Raw genomic sequence first — 23,634 nt, forward strand, 5'->3', positions numbered from 1 at the left:
CGGGCTTCAGTCCTGAGACTGGTTTGATGCTGCTCTCCATGCTACTCTATCCTGTGCTAGCTTCTTCATCTCCCAGTACCTACTGCAATCTACATCCTTCTGAATCTGTTTAGTGTATTCATCCCTTGGTCTCCATCTACGAATTTTACCCTCCACGCTGCCCTCCAATACTAAATTGGTGATCCCTTGACGCCTCAGAGCATGTCCTACCAACCAATCCCTTCTTCTAGTCGAGTTGTGCCACAAACTCCTCTTCTACCCAATTCTATTCAATACCTCCTCATTAGTTATGTGATCTACCCATCTAATCTTCAGCATTCCTCTGTAGCACCACATTTCGAAAGCTTCTATTCTCTTCTTGTCTAAACTATTTATCGTTCATGTTTCACTTCCATACAAATACTTTCAGAAACGACTTCCTGACACTTAAATCTATACTCGATGTTAACAAATTTCTCTTCAGAAATTTCTCTTCAGAAACGCTTTCCTTGCCATTGCTACTCTACATTTTATATCTTCTCTCCTTCGACTATCATCAGTTATTTTGCTCCCCAAATAGCAAAACTCCTTTACTACTATAAGTGTCTCATTTCCTAATCTGTCACCCGCAGCACCACCCGAATTAATTCTACTACATTCCATTATCCTCGTTTTGCTTTTGTTGATGTTCATCTTATATCCTCCTTTCAAGACACTGTCCATTCCGTTCAACTGCTCTTCCAAGTCCTTTGCTGTCTCTGACAGAATTACAATGTCATCGGTGAACCTCAAAATTTTTATTTCTTCTCCATGGATTTTAATACCTACTCCGAATTTTTCTTTCGTTTCCTCTACTGCTTGCTCAATATACAGATTGAATAGCATCGCTTCCCTTTCATGTCCCTCGACTCTTATAACTGCCATTTACTTTCTGTACAAGTTGTAAATAGCCTTTCGCTCCTTGTATTTTACCCTTGCTACCTTCAGAATTTGAAAGAGAGTATTCCAGTCAACATTGTCAAAAGCTTCCTCTAAGTCTACAAATGCTGGAAACGTAGGTTTGCCTTTCCTTAATCTTTCTTCTAAGATAAGTCGTAGGGTCAGTATTGCCTCAATTGTTCCAACATTTCCACGGAATCCAAACTGATCTTCCCCGAGGTGAAGAATACAAAAATATTTTAGTGAAATTTAACGTCTGGATTCTTGTAGCACAGGATTTAAATAAAACAAGAAAGTATATTAAAGCTGTAATTTATTAGCGAATAGATTCATACTGCATGGTGTATGACAATTCTTATACGAGTTGAATCTGACAGTGAAGTTACCTGGTCGCGTATAACAAGTGTCGGTGACACCAATTTACTTGCCACCCGATTCCGCTGAGACACTTCTAGGGTCATTCAAAGGAATTCTGTGGTTAATAGCGCGTAAATACCTATACCATACACTTCGCTGAGCCTAGGTTGAATATTTTGTATGCCTATTGTGGAGAGAACAGAATACCAAGATTACATCCGTTGCGACTCAAGAGCTAAGGAAAATGTATTTCATTGTTTTTTTTTTTTTGCATAGGGAATTTTATCAATTTATTGCACGGGGCCTTAGAACTCTGTGCCTACGAGGCTGAGTAAACTTCACCGCGATTGATTTCATTACAGGCATTACATACTGGTTTTCCAGATCAGGTTGTCCAATTTTTTCTTCGGTTACAGTAAAACTGATTAAGCACACCATTTGCTTAAAAACGCATCACACAGTAAATTTGGATAACACAAAGTTATATTTAAGGAATGTTACACAATGTGCTTGGAGTTCTGAAATGTGCACCAATTCTTTATGCCGTTATTCTTCGGATGAATAAAAGGTATTCGCTATCTCTGTTGTTCAAAAATGGTTCAAATGGCTCTGAGCACTATGTAACTTAACTTCTGAGGTTATCAGAACTTCTGAGGTTATCAGAACTTAGAACTACTTAAACCTAACCAACTTAAGGACATCACACATATCCATGCCCGTGGCAGGATTCGAACCTGCTACCGTAGCGGTCGCGCGGTTTTAGACTGTAGCGCCTAGAACCGATCGGCCACCCCGGCCGGGTATATCTGTTGTTAGTCTTCTGGTGATATAAACGAAAATTAACCTGCTGTTTTGTAATACAACGCAAAACAGTTTTAATCATTTTAAACTGTCCGGATTATAGGTTATAGGAATATTATTCACACTAACAGTAAGCGAGGGAATAGCGTTACTGTATTTTCTCCAAAATAGACATCAGGATGAGATCTTTATTTCAATGACATCTGATTACGATTATCTAGACTCCTGTTCATAAGTATTTGTGCAGTTTGCGAGCCGGGAGAATCACTGGAAAGTGGATCAGAGGTTAGAACATGCGCTTCGGTTCGAGCACTGCTTGGAGGGAAAATTTTCAGTTAACGTCTTGAAGTTCAATTCCTCAGTTGATGCCCTAACAGGCAATGACAGCACTACACCTTGCACAACGTGTATATTTACACCTCCCCCAAATCATATGTCATTCTTTACAGCTCTGGATTATCTATGAATAAAATTCTCGCATTTTCTTTGAGTTATTTACGACTAAAGCGCAGCCAAATTTTTTTCCAACGCTTTAAGTAAGCTCAAAAATTTGGAAACGGATTTCATGAACAAAAACATTAAAATCATAATTAATGATTTAATTAAACTAGATTCTTTTGACATGTATAAAATAAATTCTTAAGGAGCTCATGAAATACGTATAAGAAATATATTAACTTCCGTACGGAGCTCTCAAGGAATTAGTTCAGCAAAACTTCATTACTACGTCCCAATTCTAGTATCCTCATCATCAAAGGATTTAATTTAGCCGTAATGTACTGTCCTTGTTTTGGTTCCGTTTGCACATCAAACAGCCAAGCTAAGTCTTTTGACGACTGCGGAAGAATTAAAAGAATTATAACGTCAACTGCATTCTTTCAGGTCTTATTTCCTGTCTGTATATTTTAATTTTGAGATATCGCTCGGGTTCCATTACTCCTCGCTCAACGTTCAGATCCAAAAACGGGGGATTTTTTGCAAACTTGCCCCACGACTTTGTCAACCACAGACACTCTCTCATATACGTCGCCTCGTTTAACTCTTGTTTGGCTTAGTCACAAGTTGAAGATAACCTTTCATACCCATTATTTCATCCCTGATAACTTGAGAATTTCTGTTAAGCCTCTCTAGCACTTTATATATATATAGGGAAACATATTCAGCTAACGACCACGTTTGTAACCTATCGAAATTCTCTACTTTCTCGCTGCGACACCCTCAACAGTATTAAATTAAAACACTAACAGTTTACCACTGTAATTAATTTTTAAGAAAATACAAATATCCATGACGCAAGACGAGAATTGTACGTCTTTTTTTATACATCACGAGCATTTTAAAGCCCATGCTGTTGTTTCTGGCTGCGTAAGAGAGACCATACAACCTTCATAGCTGGGGCAGTGGATGTTTTGCGTGTCTGTTCATTAGAAGCGTCTACTTCTGGTCCGCATTCGCGCCTTTCATTCCGGCGAATTCTGTCCGCCTGCTTAGCAGAGAACTTGCGGAATTGCGTCTCCGGTGTAGCATATTTCATTTTTTATTTTCCTCCCAGAATGGCGCAGGCGCTGCACCTCGCGAAGCTGCGATTAATATTCCTCTTGCGTTTAGGCGTCTCACAAACCTCAGCCACGCTTTCACTGAAACACTCGACGATCGTGGAAGTAATTTTAACCGTGAATGAGGTGTTGACTGTAATCTTAAGTATGTGCAGAGCGCGAATTTTCTTGCTGGAGCCTTACTCCTTTACATTAATGCGACTCCTCCCTCCCGTAATTCTAGAACCTCGTAAAGAAAAAGCTGTCGTTTCAGCGGGGGAACCAAGAGGCGAGCAGAAAGCGGAATTTTATGTTTTTCCAGCAAGTGACTAAAACTCTGTCGAAACGGCGGAAAACTGTCCCAGCTCTGGGAATGTCAGAAACAGATACAGCTACACGCTGGGAGACGTCGCTGTCGGTTCGTCGTATTCCCGTTCAGAGCTACTTCTTAGGTAGTCGACGTGAAGTTTACTTGGCATTCGACTCTCTCACAGCTCTCTAAATGAGAAGAACTGGGATGAATTCCAGTCTGTGAGTCTGAGACACAGATTTAACGACGGAATCGACATACGAGAAGTTACAGACATGGGCGGGAACGGTGTTGGTAATAAAAGAGTCCATAATGTGATTAGGATTGATGAACTATGGCACAAGACAAGTTGAATAAGCTGAGGCCAAAAATATCAGATTACACACTGCAGCCCTTCCTGGCGGAGAGGGCTGGAAGAAGCCGTACATCAGGACAACTATACGCTCCAGGGCAGAAGACGTGACGAAACCGTGCTTCCAGCAGCAGAGAGAAGATGTACGTCAACGAGGGGGATGAAGGATTTCTCAAGACTCCGACAGTCTTCCTTCAGCCAGTCTCTGCATTTCATAAGGGAGAATAGAGAACAAAGGTCGAACCGCAGGATAATTCTGTGGATCTTAACGTATGTCTCAGCAGTCCATTAGTTAACCTGGAAAAAGCAGGAAACAAGTCTTGCTCCTCATTCCAGCTATAGTGTACTGTAAAAATATGAAGTACAACATCTGTGATGTGGCAATGGAATGTCGTACGGTAGTACACTAAACAAGTTTCAATGTCCATAAGGTACACACCTGAGTTCTAGAAGGTCGAACGGCAGCATGTGCACTGTTTTTCCTACCTTAGCGAGTAATTATTGTTAATCCCTCTCTTTCTCTCTCTGTCACTCGGTACCTATTATCTCTACTTAATTTATGTTACGTGTGAGGCAATACTGACCCTACGACTTATCTTAGAAGCTAGATTAAAGAAAGACGAACCAACATTTCTAGCATTTGTAGACCTAGAGAAAGCTTTTGACAATGTTGACTGGAGTACCGTCTTTCAAATTCTGAAGGTGGCAGGGATAAAATACAGGGAGCGAAAGGCTATTTACAATTTGTACAGAAACCAGATGGCAGTCATAAGAGTCGAGGGACATGAAAGGGAAACAGTGGTTGGGAAGGGAGTGAGACAGGGTTGCAGCCTCGCCCCGATGTTATTCAATCTATATATTGAGCAAGCAGTGAAGGAAACAAAATAAAAGTTCGGAGTGGAGGAGAAATAAAAACTTTGAGGTTCGCCGACGACATTGTAATTCTGTCAGAGACAGCAAAGGACTTACAAGAGCAGTTGAATGGAATGGACAGTGTTTTGAAAGGAGAATATAAGATGAACATTAACAAAAGCAAAACGAGGATAATGGAATGTAGTCGAATTATCTCAGGTGACGCTGAGGGCATTAGATTAGGAAATGATACACTTAAAGTAGTAACGGAGTTTTGCTATTTGGGGAGTAAAATAACTGATGATGGTCGAAGTAGAGAGGATATAAAATGTGGACTGGCAATGGCAAGGAAAGCGTTTGTGATGAAGAGGAATTTGTTAACGTTGAGTATAGATTTAAGTGTCAGGAAGTCGTTTCTGAAAGTATTTGTATGGAGTGTAGCCATGTATGGAAGTGAAAAATGGACGATAAATAGTTTGGACAAGAAGAGAATAGGAGCTTTCGAAATGTGGTGCTACAGAAAAATGACGAAGATTAGATGGGTGGATCACATAACTAATGAGGAGGTATTGAATAGGATTGGGGAGAAGAGGAGTTCGTGGCACAACTTGACTAGAAGAAGGGATCGGTGTGTAGGACCTGTTCTGAGACATCAAGGGATCACCAATTTAGTACTGGAGGGCGGCGTGGATGGTGGAAATCGTAGAGGGAGGCCAAGAGATGAATACATTAAGCAGATTCAGAAGGATGTAGGTTGCAGTAGGTAGTAGTGGGAGATGAAGAAGCTTGCACAGGATAGAGTAGCATGGAGAGCTGCATCAAACCAGTCTTAGACTGAAGACCGCAACAACAAAAACAATTAAGTAGCGTAATTCTGATACATTTTAACACCTTGTTCATCTGTGGTTACTGTGTGAAACTACTTTTTTTTGTCGTACACCTGTCTTACCAATAGCTTGATGATGCAACCATGATGTTGACCTCTTGTTGTTGAATACCACATTTTCCTGCATTTCCTGGCTTTGAGTTTACCACAGCAGTTGAAGCTTCTCGTGCAGTACGCATTCTGTAGTTGTTCTTTGTTTGTAATCATACCGTTTAAAGAACTACTGTTTGTTCTGATGGTAGTGTTGATTTGCCTACATAATTATGTTCAGTGCACCACAATGTATTAGCACAACAAGTTATTACTATGAGTCACCCCTGGAAATAAAGAAGACAATCACGTGTGCTTGCAGTCTGTAGACTCTGTCATGTAAGTGTCGATTCACTTTCTCTTCTCAGAAATAGAATCACGGTATCTACTTGCTGCTGACCCATCAGCGTCATGCTATATCAGCCACTGGATGAATTAGCAAATGATCAGAAGTAAGTAACATCCGACAGCGCCAGTGAAAGTGAGATGGTACAACCTCATAAAATGGTATTTTCTTTTTCTGACTGTACCCAAAGCCCATATAACAATCATTGACATTAACGCCAAATATAGAATGACATTGAAGGAGCTTGGAGTTGCTGTCATTGCAGGGTTTGTGTGGGCCTTAGTGTGTTCGCCAACAACACGATCTAGTGAAGTAATACGCATCAGCTGCAAAAAACCACACGTTTCACAAACTAAATGGGCAGATTAACCAGCTGCAAAGCGACCATCAAGACGTTGTGGTTTGTGTAGCGCAGGAGATTCCCCTCTGTTCCAAATGGAAGTGCCAGACGTGTGGTGTTGGATGCAGCGTGAGTGACAACAAACAACAGTTTTGCGGAGTACCACAAACAGTGAACAATTTCGAGTTTACCATAGGTTTCATTGTGAATCCCTAAACAACTAACGTAACGGAAACACTTATTTTCTGAAACCACTTGTACACACGTTAATTTCTCATGTATGTCATTGCATCAGCATGGGGATAACACGAATATTGACAAGTATTTAATGCTTGTAAACAAAGAGTTACATTTTATATTAACATATTACAAAACTTTTATCCATTAAGGATGTGGAACATTACGACTCTTGTTAATAATGGTTTTTCATAAAATAGAAGCATTTATCAAAGTTTTTAAAATAATTCCTGCGCCGTAGTAAACCCATAAAAGAAACATATGTAAGTAATGCCGTCAAATGATTTTATTGTGTAAATAAACCCAGATAACTAACTACATTCAGTGCTTTCTTGTTTGGGTTCTTCTCTGCCTTGCCCAGGTAGAGTGACCCCTACAACGCTATAAACTACTATTACGAACTTACTACCATCTGTTAATGAGTGAGTACGGGACTTGAAAGAGGTAACGCGAAAACAGAACTTCTATTGCCACGGAAGGCGACTAATTGCATTTATTTCTGAAAATCTTTATTGTATAATGTTTTATACTCCTGTACACAATTTTTTTTTACAACAGATCCTCCATTATAAAGCCTGGATAACAAAATAACAGAAAACAACAAAAAATTATCGATAGGGGCATTACTAGCATAGTGAGACAGGCAGCTTGGAGGTATACCACATTCAAGAAGAGAAAGCAACTTTGGCAAACAGGTTATCGTTTGGATTCAGAACAACTAAATTCATAATCAGGTAACACACGGCCAAAGACAGTGTCCAAAATACCAGGTGGGAAAGTGTATTAAATGAAGTTAATTTATCTAACTGATGCTGTTCCTACTTGCCTACACGCATCGTATGATTTCAGCCTCTATAGCCATTGCAGAAATTTAAATGTCAGTCGTGATATGAACGCTGTTCCATCAGTATCAACATGTGATTAATTCACAATGACCGTAGGTGTCACGGTCAGATGGTCGGACTGTACTGTCAAGCACAGTTGCATTAAGTTAAAATGGCGTCACTTAATAATTTCATGCAGGTTGTAGCCTACAGGTATTATAATTTAAGAAAGATGACAAAAATTCTCGAAATACGTTTTAAAGATAAGAATTTAGAAACCCGGAAAATATATTCCTCAAAAGCAAGAGAGTATTTTTCCTCCCACCAGCATGTGGACACAGTGGAGACGATTCGTAGTGCTACGTGTTTTATTTTGTTGGTAAATGAAGTGTGGCGTAGGCTGCAGAACAGTGCCTCCGTTAGAAACAGACATTGGCGAAGTTATGAAATAAATGAAAATATAGTGTGGAACGTAGAATAGTCTGAACAAAGCTCTAAAATCCTGTGTAATCCAATACTCACGCACGAGGGAAAAGGAACGAAGGAGTTGGTTGATGAAATGGAGTCGCCACAGGACGCCGTCCAGTTGCCGCTGACCCCAAACCTCCGCCTCCAGGTAGGGAGAGTTCCAAGTTAAGTGGTCTATCGCCCTCACTTCTAACAACAAAAACTTATTTGCTCGCTTTAAAACTGGAAAATAGTCTCGCCACTTACCATGCGGTTTTGTCAACATTAGACATACAACATTCACTTCCGTCAAATCTAAGCGACCCAGGATGCTGTATATCCTCGCGAATTTGCTTCCTACTTTCACCTAAAACGTATTCAAGTCTGGTCAGCTGTGTCGCCGACCGGGGCACACCGCACGCAGGCGTTTCACTGACGCGAACACATTTGTATCTCGATGCGAAGTCTCTCTCTCCACCGCTTCGCTGGCTGTATTTGTAGGGGGGCGCAGAGGACCGGCAAATGGGATGTCTTCTACGAAGCGCCAGAAGAAGAGGTGGTAGTATCTAAATGGTCCCTACCTGGGGCAGATATTAATTAATAGGTCTGTCGTTTAAGAATTTAAAAACATCTTAATTTTTGTATGAATAGAGTTAAGTTTGATTTAATCACTGAAAAAGTTTTAGTTCGACTGCATTCAAACTTTGCACCTAGCATTTTTAGACCGGAACCGACATTAGAACATAATCTCTGAACTACCTCTTTAAGATAACTTGTAGTTATTATTATTTATAATACAGTCTTGAAACTTCGTACAGCTGTATTATTGCACGAATGTATTCGGGTGCCGTAAGTATAACTTCTTATTACAAATACAAATGATAGTGCATTTACCATGAACAAGGATGTTTTCGTTCCAGATTTGCTTTGTAGTAGATAACTGGAAAACTAGGAGGTAGCTTACTGGTGTCACATATTTAACGTTTTTACGTGAATATGAGGCTACATACGAATTTTCAGGTTTCTGATTCTAATCTTTAATGGCTTCAACTTTTTTTTTAAATTCCGGTTTCAACCAAAGTATTGCTCTGATTTTAAATTCTTGTGCCACAGTTGGAAAATCAGTTTTTAAAATTACATAAGTTACTTGATACTTGGGTTAAATCAACAGTCGAGATCTCAGTAACATTTGTTTATTATAACCGGTTTCGGCTAATGTTAAAGAGATCTTCAGACGTTTTGTTTCCCTTGTGACTGCGATTTAACATAATTATAGCACCAGATCGCTGCGCTCCATGGACAATGTGTCTAAATTTATGAGATTTTTGATACAAAAGAACAACATTCTTTTAGGCCAAGTCCACAGTTTCCAACTTCGTATGCAACACACTTCTGCACTAGTTTAGCAAACTTTAATGATTCTGCGTCGCCAGTGACAAAATTTGTGATTGTAGACACTTCCCTCTGACTCAGCTTCTTTAAGTGTTGCTCTTAAACGTAAGTTCATTGCATCTCGAGCATAAGGCTGATACGACCTCCCGCCTGCTCTCTTTTGATGTTTAATGTACAACTTGAAATTTGTGTTGCACTGAACTACACTCCTGGAAATGGAAAAAAGAACACATTGACATCGGTGTGTCAGACCCACCATACTTGCTCCGGACACTGCGAGAGGGCTGTACAAGCAATGATCACACGCACGGCACAGCGGACACACCAGGAACAGCGGTGTTGGCCGTCGAATGGCGCTAGCTGCGCAGCATTTGTGCACCGCCGCCGTCAGTGTCAGCCAGTTTGCCGTGGCATACGGAGCTCCATCGCAGTCTTTAACACTGGTAGCATGCCGCGACAGCGTGGATGTGAACCGTACGTGCAGTTGACGGACTTTGAGCGAGGGCGTATAGTGGGCATGCGGGAGGCCGGGTGGACGTACCGCCGAATTGCTCAACACGTGGGGCATGAGGTCTCCACAGTACATCGATGTTGTCGCCAGTGGTCGGCGGAAGGTGCACGTGCCCGTCGACCTGGGACTGGTCCGCAGCGACGCACGGATGCACGCCAAGACCGTAGGATCCTACGCAGTGCCGTAGGGGATCGCACCGCCACTTCCCAGCAAATTAGGGACACTGTTGCTCCTGGGGTATCGGCGAGGACCATTCGCAACCGTCTCCATGAAGCTGGGCTACGGTCCCGCACACAGTTAGGCCGTCTTTCGCTCACGCCCCAACATCGTGCAGCCCGCCTCCAGTGGTGTCGCGACAGGCGTGAATGGAGGGACGAATGGAGACGTGTCGTCTTCAGCGATGAGAGTCGCTTCTGCGTTGGTGCCAATGATGGTCGTATGCGTGTTTGGCGCCGTGCAGGTGAGCGCCACAATCAGGACTGCATACGACCGAGGCACACAGGGCCAACACCCGGCATCATGGTGTGGGGAGCGATCTCCTACACTGGCCGTACACCACTGGTGATCGTCGAGGGGACACTGAATAGTGCACAGTACATCCAAACCGTCATCGAACCCATCGTTCTACCATTCCTAGACCGGCAAGGGAACTTGCTGTTCCAACAGGACAATGCACGTCCGCATGTATCCCGTGCCACCCAACGTGCTTTAGAAGGTGTAAGTCAACTACCCTGGCCAGCAAGATCTCCGGATCTGTCCCCCATTGAGCATGTTTGGGACTGGATGAAGCGTCGTCTCACGCGGTCTGCACGTCCAGCACGAACGCTGGTCCAACTGAGGCGCCAGGTGGAAATGGCATGGCAAGCCGTTCCACAGGACTACATCCAGCATCTCTACGATCGTCTCCATGGGAGAATAGCAGCCTGCATTGCTGCGAAAGGTGGATATACACTGTACTAGTGCCGACATTGTGCATGCTCTGTTGCCTGTGTCTATGTGCCTGTGGTTCTGTCAGTGTGATCATGTGATGTATCTGACCCCAGGAATGTGTCAATAAAGTTTCCCCTTCCTGGGACAATGAATTCACGGTGTTCTTATTTCAATTTCCAGGAGTGTATTTTAATTTCAGGAACTTAAGCAACTTAGCAGGGATATACTGTAATTTAAGACGAACACTGCAGACAGAAATTTTCGGACCACATGTACATCTCCAATTCTTAGAAAATATCACACAATGTAAATTAATTAAAAATATCTGTGACAGATAATTTCTGAGTAATGAGAAAAACTAATAACAAAGAACATTTTATACTTACACAAATAAGTTTTTTTTTAATTTCTTTATTCAGATTATTATAATTATACATATTAACCCACTACCTAAGTACATTAGTGGGTCCTAATTTTATATTTTACATTTCTGCAGCTATTATTTCTACACTACAAGTAAATACTTTTATTCCTTCACCACTACAGGAAACTCTAATCTACTGTTACTCTATTTCTACATATGGCTTAGTGCTAGGTGTTGTTTTTTATCTTTTTCTGAACTTTATTATTATTAAATTACAGCTACCTTTATCCTACTAACTACACTACCTGCAGCGTTACAGGTGTGCCAGTAAACTATAAACCTAGTTATTGTTGGCCTTGCCCACTGAGCTAACTCCAGTAGGCGTGCCCCCGCACTGTGCTGGCCGATGATGTAGTTTCGCTGCAGTACTATGCTAAAACTTTGTCCTTACTTTCTACAACTAACCTATTTCTAATATCTATCGTCATAGTTGGTGCGTGTCTAAATCAGTGGTGGTGAACACCCTTCCCCCTAATCCAAGGCAAGGCGGATCCCAGCCGTAAAGCGGCTGGCCAAGTCCAGACCCGGCGGAACGAGGAAGGTGCACGAAGTCAGTATGATGATTTATTTACTAGTTGTTCCTCAAAAATTCCCTAAGGACTTTTCTAGAGATCTCATCCGAAACTTTGTTTAGGACATTGAATGTGTCCTCTTGCCTGATCAGGTGGTGGGTGTCGTTGTTAGGGAGTTGTTGTCTAAGCCGATTTACAACATCGTCGAAGTTGGGGCACTCCTACACCAAATGGTCTGGAATGCCCTGCACAGCATCACAGTCACGGGCGGGTGTAGCCCGCTTCCCAAACCAACGCAAGTATGTCGGGTAGGGCCCATGTCCAGTAAGGAAGTGTAGGAGTCCTCTGGTCGAAGTATGTGAGTTTTAAATGTTCCTCTATGTTCGGCAGCAGCTCGTAAGTTCTGCGTCCCGTTTCCTCATTATTCCATTGATCCCGCCATAGTTCTATCCCTCTTCTTTTTATTCCAAGCTTGTCCCCAACATGACCCCAATTATTTGCATTATTTTCTCCCTCCTCTCCTTCTTAACCCAATACCAGACAGCCTGTTCCCTAATTTTTATGTCTCGTGGACAGATCCCCATCAGCGCTATAAGCCCCCCCCCCCCCCCCGGCTCCAGGAGTTGTTCTGTATGCTCCTACAGAACGCAGGAGCATATTTCGGTGCACCACGCTTCTTACGGCCATGGCAGGTATAACCCTCGTGAGCCTGTGTGCCCAGACCCCTGATCCATACCCCACTGTCGATGTTAGGATGCTGTTGTGGTATAGCTTGATTAGGTCATGTGGGAGATGGAAACGTTTGTGACCAATTCCGATAAGGTTATTTAGCATTACCAGGGAGCTTTGTGATACGGTATTAAAGCCTTGTGAAAGAGGGCGGAGGAGCGGATAGAGGTTCAGGGCACTCTCTTGTCCTAGGGGTGGGAAATTGCTCCTAAAGGCGGAAGAATCAGCAATGATCAACGACATGAGGATGCAAAAGGCAATGGTATCCACTGCATTAAAGACACGTAACGTGTATCCACAGGACATGTGGCCTGTAACTGAAGAAGTGTCGTGATGATCTCTCCATTGGCAAAAGATTCCGGAATAGTCCCCTATTCGGATCTCCGGGAGGGGACTGCCAAGGGGGAGGTCACCATGAGAAAAAGATTGATTAATCAAAGAAAGGGATAACGTTCTACGAGTCGGGGCGTGGAATGTCAGAAGCTTGAACGTGGTAGGGCAACTAAAAAATCTGAAAAAGGAAATGCAAAGGCTGAATCTAGATATAGTAGGGGTCAGTGAAGTGAAGTGGAAGGAAGACAAGGATTTCTGGTCAGATGAGTATCGGGTAATATCAACAGCAGCAGAAAATGGTATAACAGGTGTAAGATTCGTTATGAATAGGAAGATAGGGCAGAGGGTGTGTCACTGTGAACAGTTCAGTGACCGGGTTGTTCTAATCAGAATCGACAGCAGACCAACACCGACAACGATAGTTCAGGTATACATGCCGACGTCACAAGCTGAAGATGAACAGATAGAGAAAGTGTATGAGGATATTGAAAGGGTAATGCAGTATGTAAAGGGGGACGAGAATCTAATAGTCATGGGCGACTGGAATGCAGTTGTAGGGGAAGGAGTAGAAGAGAACATGGGCTTGGGACAAGGAATGAAAGAGGAGAAAGACTAATTGAGTTCTGCAACAAATTTCAGCTAGTAATAGCGAATACCCTGTTCAAGAATCACAAGAGGAGGAGGTATACTTGGACAAGGCCGGGAGATACGGAAAGATTTCAATGAGATTACATCATGGTCAGACAGAGATTCCGAAATCAGATACTGGATTGTAAGGCGTACCCAGGAGCAGATATAGAATCAGATCACAATATAGTAGTGATGAAGAGTAGGCTGAAGTTCAAGACATTAGTCGGGAAGAATCAATACGCAAAGAAGTGGGATACGGAAGTACTAAGGAATGACGAGATAAGTTTGAAGTTCTCTAACGCTATAGATACAGCAATAAGGAATAGCGCAGTAGGCAGTACAGTTGAAGAGGAATGGACATCTCTAAAAAGGGCCATCACAGAAGTTGGAAAGGAAAACATAGGTACAAAGAAGGTAGCTGCGAAGAAACCATGGGTAACAGAAGAAATACTTCAGTTGATTGATGAAAGGAGGAACTACAAACATGTTCCGGGAAAATCAGGAATACAGAAATACAAGTCGCTGAGGAATTAAATAAATAGGAAGTGCAGGGAAGCTAAGACGAAATGGCTGCAGGAAAAATGTGAAGACATCGAAAAAGATATGATTGTCGGAAGGACAGACTCAGCATACAGGAAAGTCAAAACAACCTTTGGTGACATTAAAAGCAACGGTAGTAACATTAAGAGTGCAACGGGAATTCCACTGTTAAATGCAGAGGAGAGAGCAGATAGGTGGAAAGAATACATTGAAAGCCTCTATGAGGGTGAAGATTTGTCTGATGTGATAGAAGAAGAAACAGGAGTCGATTTAGAAGAGATAGGGGATCCAGTATTAAAATCGGAATTTAAAAGAGCTCTGGAGGACTTACGGTCAAATAAGGCAGAAGGGATAGATAACATTCAATCAGAATTTCTAAAATCATTGGGGGAAGTGGCAACAAAACGACTATTCACGTTGGTGTGTAGAATATATGAGTCTGGCGATATACCATCTGACTTTCGGAAAAGCATCATCCACACAATTCCGAAGACGGCAAGAGCTGACAAGTGCGAGAATTATCGCACAATCAGCTTAGCAGCTCATGCATCGAAGCTGCTTACAAGAACAATATACAGAAGAATGGAAAAGAAAATTGAGAATGCGCTAGGTGACGATCAGTTTGGCTTTAGGAAAAGTAAAGGGACGAGAGAGGCAATTCTGACGTTACGGCTAATAATGGAAGCAAGGCTAAAGAAAATCAAGACATTTTCATAGGATTTGTTGACCTGGAAAAAGCGTTTGACAATATAAAATGGTACAAGCTGTTCGAGATTCTGAAAAAAGTAGGGGCAAGCTATAGGGAGAGACGGGTCATATGCAATATGTACAAGAACCAAGAGGGAATAATAAGAGTGGACGATCAAGAACGAAGTGCTCGTATTAAGAAGGTTGTAAGACAAGGCTGTAGCCTTTCGCCCCTACTCTTCAATCTGTACATCGAGGAAGCAATGATGGAAAGAAAAGAAAGGTTCAGGAGTGGAATTAAAATACAAGGTGAAAGGATATCAGTGGTACGATTCGCTGATGACATTGCTATCCTGAGTGAAAGTGAAGAGGAATTAAATGATCTGCTGAACGGAATGAACAGTCTAATGGGTACACAGTATGGTTTGAGAGTAAATCGGAGAAAGACGAAGGTAATGAGAAGTAGTAGAAATGAGAACACCGAGAAACTTAACATCAGGATTGATAGTCACGAAGTCAATGAAGTTAAGGAATTCTGCTACCTAGGCAGTAAAATAACCAATGACGGACGGAGCAAGGAGGACATCAAAAGTAGACTCGCTATGGCGAAAAAGGCATTTCTGGCCAAGAGAAGTCTACTAATATCAAATACCGGCATTAATTTGAGGAAGAAATTTCTGAGGATGTACGTCTGGAGTACAGCATTGTATGGTAGTGAAACATGGACTGTGGGAAAACCGGAACAGGAGAGAATCGAAGCATTTGAGATGTGGTGCCATAGACGAATGTTGAAAATTAGGTGGACTGATAAGGTAAGGAATGAGGAGGTTCTACGCAGAATCGGAGAGGAAAGGAATATGTGGAAAACACTGATAAGGAGAAGGGACAGGATGATAGGACATCTGCTAAGACATGAGGGAATAACTTCCATGGTACTAGAGGGAGCTGTAGAGGGCAAAACCTGTAGAGGAAGACAGAGATTGGAATACGTCGCGCAAATAATTGAGGATGTAGGTTGCAAGTGCTACTCTCAGATGAAGAGGTTAGCACAGGAAAGGAATTCGTGGCGGGCCGCATCAAACCAGTCAGTAGACTGATGACAAAACAAAAACAAGTCAATGTGTGATGTATAGTTCCACCTCTCGTCGATGACTACACCTAGATAACGGGCCTCACGGTGAGCCGTTAAATCTTATGGTTGGATTTCTAAGAACTTCACCTTTGAGTAACAGATACGTAGGCTTACTAGGCGCGATTGTCATTTTTCTATGCGGCACCATTTTGACAGCAATGTTATAGCTGTCTCTTCTTTGGGTTCTAATCTTTGCGAGTTCGACCGCCAACCAGCAGGAGGAGGTCGTCAGCGTAGGCTATGACATCTAGCACATCGTCACTGCTCTATAGGTCTTCCAGAAGTGGTTCCATATTAATGTCCCAAAAGAGAGGCCCCAGGACAGAGTCCTGAGGACAATCTTTGGTTATCTTCTTGCTGACTTTGCCGCTAGGGGCCGACAGGCAGACCTCCCTGTCTTCGCAATAGCTCCTCAGACAGCCATATAGCGGCCCTGGACAATCATTCTGCCGCAATCAGGAAAAGAGTGAGGGCCACCACAGGTTGTCAAAGGCGCCACTGATATCCGCCATGATGCCGACAACACACCTGTGCGGGGCAGAGTCACAGACATCCGCAGCCAGGGCAATTGCGTCAGACGCCGACCGCCCCGACCGGAAACAGAATTGTCTGTCACTCATCCCGCACAGCATGCGGTGTGCTGTCAGTCTGTCTGCTAGCAACCTCTCAAAACGTGTGCCCAGTAGGTCCAGTAAGCAAGTGGGTCTGTATGACTTAACCTCTTTGGGATCTTTTTCCTGACCTTTTCTGATAATTACTACATTTGCTTTTTTTCGAAATAGCTTGGAATTTTCTAAGCCGTAGATGCTCGTTATACAACTTAGTGAGAGGTGCCACCATCTGGGGGCGAGGAATTGCACCACCTCCGCAGTAATGCCGTCTAGGCCATGAGCCTTACCCTTCTTAAGGGCCTTGATTTGGGCAGCTACCTCCTCTTCAGAGAAGTTTACAACATAATTAAAGTCACGTTGAGTTCTCAAGAAAGTTCAAAAACAACTGATGCTTTTCAGGTATGCTGCTGAAAGTTTTCCGTCTGGTTATGTATTGTTACCTTTGTAGCTCCCTTCCTCTCTTTCCTTCTATCTATGTTAGACTGTGCCGGACGTGTGTGTGGCCAAGGCGCCTCATTTACACGTGCTTAGCCGCTTGATTCAATGCTCCGAAGGATTGAATTTAAGGGGGCCGTCCCGACGTCTAGATATGTTAAAATTGCGCGACGGATAACGCGGGGGAGGGCTCAAGCAACCAAGTGGGCGAGTAAGTAAATGCCACCCTCTAACGTGATCTATACGGACTCCACTTTATTGATAACATTGCTCTTTACACAGGACTGGGGTTTGTAATGACCACTAAATCCATAACATCGAGTTGATGAGACATTTATTATCTGTATTCCCAGAAACTTTATAAACTCAGTAATTGCAGCAAACAAAGCCAAGTCAAATAACTTCTAGTTTTGTCTCGCACTGAAGTTGCTTAAACTAACAGGCATCTCGTTGCTACTTAAGCACTGGGAAAGAGGATGGAACTAAGTTGCTGCCCTTGTAGTCTGTCTGCTGGGGCAGTGATCGAAATTCGCAGCCAAGCTTACTTCTTGGACCGAATAACAAAAATTCTTTTGGCGGGAAAACGGGGGACAAAGCAGACACAAACATCTCCCATATACACAATAGAAAGCAAATTTTTTAAAAAATAAAACATCCTGTGAAATATGGCACACACAAATAAACAATTAACAGTACACGCAAGCATCCTCACCCTAACTAATTTCCAAGAACGAACTGGTAGCTCGCTGGCAGTGCAATTCGACACCACGTGGGTGACCGATAGCAACAGCTAATTTCTTTGTACTCACCACACTGTTCGTTCTCGCTTTCCATTCTATACAATTATTCACACGCTCAACCTATTCTTTATGAAAGTAGTTAGGACGTGCTGCTTGCAAATGGGGGTTAAAAGGATCCGTGAACAAAATTTATGAGATGGCCTAAAAATTACGTCATTCACTTAAAACCTTAATTAACTCACACGAAATACACGCATCTCCTACCAGGTTTCACACGGAATCGTCACTTAAACTATTCATCAGCCGTTACGACCACGTGTTAAATTAACTAGGTGGGGTGAAGCCCCAGGTTACTTTAACATTGCAAAGCGCTGCTTCTAAAAGTGAAACTATACGATTTTTTTAGAGCTATTGCTGCCCTCGTTTGTTGAAGGCACCAAGTGATTGGAGCACTATAAATGGATAACCCAAGCAACCATGCTCACCTTTGGAAAAGAAACCCTAACTGAAAACTTTAATTCTACAAGCAAAATTTCTCAAAAAATGAATGAATGGCCGTAACGACACGCTAACTAATTCAGTCCTGAAAAAGAGCGGATTAATAACAGTGTAACACACAATACCTCATCCCAAAGTGAAATTGGCGGCAAAGACGGAGATGGGCCTCGATTCCGTCTGCTCAGTTCAGCCCCTACCCCAAGAGTGATTACCATGGCGGCTCTCAACAGCCGTTCCCCTTACATATAGGGGAGGGGGACCTGTTACCAACCCCGAACTACCCGCTGGCAAACAGGTGCATGATCGCTGTCTTTATTCCAGGCTTAGTTTGGCACTAAACCGGCTTACAGGGTGACATATCTGCCTTGGCACTACCAGCAGCCGAACTCTTAATACAAACCCCAAAGTTGATTAACCCAAGGCAACGTAGAGCGATTAAGGAAAGGAAGTGCATTTAAGTAATTATGAATTAAATAAACAGGTAGTCCACTTCTTCACTCGAGTTAAACTAAAAAAAATGTTGAAAGTATATTCAATATAATGCAAAAAAAAACTAGTTGTAAAGAGATGGAAGAAAGTGTTCCCCCTCAGATATATACTAATTTGGCGGTTTGATAGAGTTCGGGACTTAACTGCCTTCCAAATGCAGCAGAGGAGAAATACAGGGTAAGAGTCGGCACAGCAATATAATTCGAAACTGGCAGCTTCAACCTACTTGTGTGACTGGGCCGTTTCTTAGGGAAATTGCGGCACATAAGATTTTACAGGAATGTGTAAGTGGGTTAATTTCGCATGCCGAATAAGACCACTGCTACCTACTTCTCGTAACTCGTCTATACCAAAAGAAACGTAGTACTACCCAACAGAAACACTTCTGACAGTCATCCACATTAGGCAGTGTTTTTACGACACTTCAGGTAAATTTTCTACGAAAGCAAGAGCCAACTGGAAAACGTGCACTGACACGTTCAATAACAAGATCATTTACTGACTCTGTTCAACAATCTAAATTTACATCAGCTATTACATAAATATGTCGTAACACGTACTTGTGGTGTTGGAAGTTTTCTACGAGCAGTAGCGTTTGCTATTTGTAGTTTATACGTAAACTGAAAACGAATCGTTGTACTGACACACCACGTTTTTGGCTAGGTGTCTGGATTATGGGATAGGGATTCCTAGAACTACTGCTCGGCATGTTTGAAATTAGTTTCCATTGGTTGTCTTCGGGAAATCTTGCGGCGGCTGACATCACGAAATATTAGCCGGTGGCTCCACAGATCTGTGACTGACAATCTACTTTCCCTGCAGTATAGTGCTATACGTCTCGCAGTAGAATTCCATCAGTGTGATCGGCCCTACCGAGACGGAGAGAATATATAGCACGGCCTGTGGTTCACGTTGGACGGCTGTTTAGCTACCTCTACTAAATGTCTGCTTCGTGCTTAGTGCCTATCTGGTTAAATCACGGGCTTGTTTAAATGGTATGCACTCATATGGCTTGACCGTATTCTGCCACTACCAACGTAGTATGATGAACGAGCCGTGATCCAGTGTGTGTGTGTGTGTGTGTGTGTGTGTGTGTGTGTTTTGAGAGGAGAACTCACCTCACGAATACTGACCAATTGTGAATTAAAATGCAAATGCTGCATTTAATTTAGCGTTGGTATTTTCTTCGCCTTATGTTTGTTCGAAGCGACATTTTAACTCTGGAAAAATTGAACAATTTTTTGAGTTTATCAGAGACGTCACTTCTGTGGGACTCGGCTGATTTTCTTATGATGAAACCGGTTCCCAGTAGGTAGCTGAAACAGACCGCAACTGCAATGGCTGTGTTCGAGATTCCAAGTTGCAAACTTACCCGTAAAAAGTTAAAAGTAAATTTTAAATTCAATAAAGACCTGAAATAATTGCACTGCACGATGCGTCGAGTTCCAGCGTAAAAGCCACGTCCTATGGCGTGATCGAGCAAAAATTGAAAGACAGATGGCCTGAGTGTGTCTTGGACGCAACGTGCCCCCCTTGCGACAACGCGTTAGCTACATTTACGTGCAGCTGATAACTTGCGAACTACCAGTCAAGCCAGCTGCCAAAACAGGGCTGCAGATGTCTAAGAATCTGGTGTGTCTTAGTGTGCGTTGCTCACTGAGCGTCTTTTCCCTCGATTTTTTTTCTTTCAGGAGTCCGTAAGTTTCCGTTTCTTCATCAGTGTCCATATAGCATTCCTCCCTAATTGTTTGTAGAATTAGGAGGCCGGTTTCGGTACCGCGCACCGCGTGACCATTTCACGTTATGTAAACCGCGAAGGTAGATTTACTGCCTACAATTTTTGGTTTCCTTGTGCGTGTTCCCTATAGTGCGTTTCAAATTTCCTTCTCTTTTGTCCTATGTAGCAAGTGCTAGAGCAGTAAATTTTCTTATGGCATCGTTTGGTACAAGTCTTGCGTTGTGCCAATGTCGTGAACTAAAAAACCTAAGAGTGATGATTTAGATTTATAGGCGACGTGCATAATTCTTTTCTTAGTGATTTATGAGTCTATGAGATCCAGCCGAAGAATGTAAGTGAGACAAATTGTTTTTTATGTCTTTCCTCGTTTTGTGTCCATTGATTTCCTGTAGACTTCGTGAGATTATACATTTTATCATCTACCAAGCTGAGGCAGCCGCTCGCTATTCGGGGCTATATTTCACAATCATTGAAGTTCCTAACCTACTTCATCAGCACATAGTGGCAGTTTATGGAATCTATTTATTGCAGAACAAAAGAAGGCCTTTTTTATTCTGAGCAAGATAACATGACGGGGCACGAATAACGATATCGGAAAATATGTACTGTCATCCCTCTGATGCTCAACAAAAAAAAAGTAAAAATGGAACACTAAGAAGATGTGCGACATAAACAAAATCTTTTAGGCGTGTTTCTACATCTGAAAGATGATGCCTATTCAGATTTCATGCCAGTCGCAAAAGAGTGGCACCTGTAGTGCTACTATGAGAATGCAGATCATGTTTGCTTTAAAATCACGTTGCAACAGCCGTGAATTTCAGTTACCTTTGCGACTGGAAGTGGTGAGTGTAGGTTAGTTAGGGATGCCTTTAATGCGACAAAGACCCATCATCAGTAGCTCACTGAGTTTGAACAAGGTCGTGTAACAGAGTTACGAGGGGGTGGACGCTCCTTCTGCGGTATTGCAGAAAGACTTGGCAGGAATGTAGGCACTGTGCATGGTTACTAGCATAGAGTTAATATCTCTGGAGTGAGCATTCACATGCGCAGAACAGGTTTTGTTTTGTCAACATACATTGCCGGCCTGGTCACATGTTCTCCGGACGTCGTGTGTTTGTCCGTATAGCGCCCTGTATATTTACAATGTCACTACATCCCTAGTACAGACGGATTCTTTTCGTACGTGTCGTGGATTATTTGTATATGTTGCACAGACATTTTAACAGTATTCGTTTGATACCGGGAATAAACCAGCTACGTAAGTTTTAAGGGCAAGTGATATTACATCCTGCTTCTTTGCGATACGTGTCACAGTTCAGATGCACTCGATTTTTGGTAGTTTTCGGTATGATATGGCACTTTATAGTATTACAGCGCCTGATGTACATTTTTGCAATGATAATCTTGCAAAACAACTTGACAGCGCGCTAGTACTTTGCAAGTGTCCGAAAAACACCGAATTTGTCACACATTAGCGATTATATCCCTGCTAATTCGTCCTTTTTTCTGCTATTTCTGCGTATTTATTTTCTCGTTTTTGCGACCTAAAGCACAATTTTCCTTACTGGTGACGCTTTGAAGTATTTATTTAACGCATTTTACGTACTTGCTCATAGTTTAGTAAATAAATAGTAGACTGAGTAATCTATATACCGGGTGATCAAAAAGTCGGTATAAATTTGAAAACTGAATAAATCACGGAATAATGTAGATAGAGAGGTACAAATTGACACACATGTTTGGAATGGCAAGGGGTTTTATTAGAACTAAAAAAAATACAAAAGTTCAAAAAATGTTCAGCTGATCAGAATAGCAATAAATAGCATAACAAAGTAAGACAAAGCAAAGATGATGTTCTTTACAGGGAATGCTCAACATGTCCACCATCATTCCTCAACAATAGCCGTAGTCGAGGAATAATGTTGTGAACAGCACGGTAAAGCATGTCCGGAGTTATGGTGAGGCATTGGTGTCGGATGTTGTCTTTCAGCATCCCTAGAGATGTCGGTCGATCACGATACACTTGCGACTTCAGGTAACCCCAAAGCCAATAATCACACGGACTGAGGTCTGGGGACCTGGGAGGCCAAGCATGACGCAAGTGGCGGCTGAGCACACGATCATCACCAAACGACGCGCGCAAGAAATCTTTCACCGCGTCTAACAATATGGGGTGGTTTTTTTTTTTGTTCTAATAAAACCCCACGTCATTCCAAGCATGTGTGTCAATTTTTACCCCTCTATCTACATTATTCCGTGGTTTATTCAGTTTTCAAATTTATACTGACTTTTTCATCAGCCGGTACATAATCGACAAGTCACTGATAAATGCATGGATGATAGTATTTGATGAAGCAACTAACCATTCCCTTTCCTGTTCCACCAGCAAATTTACGAGAGGAAGCGGTTATTTGTAAGCTTTTGTACGAGCCGTAATATCTATTATATAGTCATAAAATCGTAGAAAAATAGGTCGACAGAATAAATTCTTAATTATAATACGTCTCGAAATTTTTAAACATATACAGTGTCTCTTACTAATATGATAACTATAATTAGAGCTACATGGTATGTACCCATGAAAAGTTACTATCCCGTCTTTCACATATTTTTCTTCGCATCTGTAGCAACAACAGCAATTCACCATCGCTATTACACTGTCAACAAACGGTGAAACTGAAAACGTCCCCTTAGAAAAATTATAAATGACTCTGCTTAAACTGACACACAATATATTTAGCGCAATGCAATCTGACTTTCGAAAATCCCTACAAAAGAATGGCCCTGACTAACAATAACCTATACCTTTCTTGAATCACTTACCTCACAAAAATCTGACTCACTCGAACTACTGCAATACAGCGAGCGCCACTACTGCCAGCTAAATAAAAGATTCTAACTACTGATAGGCATAGTTAGCAAATGAAAGATTTTGATAAAGAACAAACAATGTATTTACCTTAATAGTGTTCAAAACTCATTATATATATATATATATATATATATATATATATATATATATCAGATCATGATATCCAGTATTACAAATTTACTCCTTCTGGCGCACA

The sequence above is a fragment of the Schistocerca americana genome, chromosome 7 (genome assembly GCF_021461395.2).
Source record: "Schistocerca americana isolate TAMUIC-IGC-003095 chromosome 7, iqSchAmer2.1, whole genome shotgun sequence".
In the NCBI taxonomy this organism is placed as follows: Eukaryota; Metazoa; Arthropoda; class Insecta; order Orthoptera; family Acrididae; genus Schistocerca; species Schistocerca americana.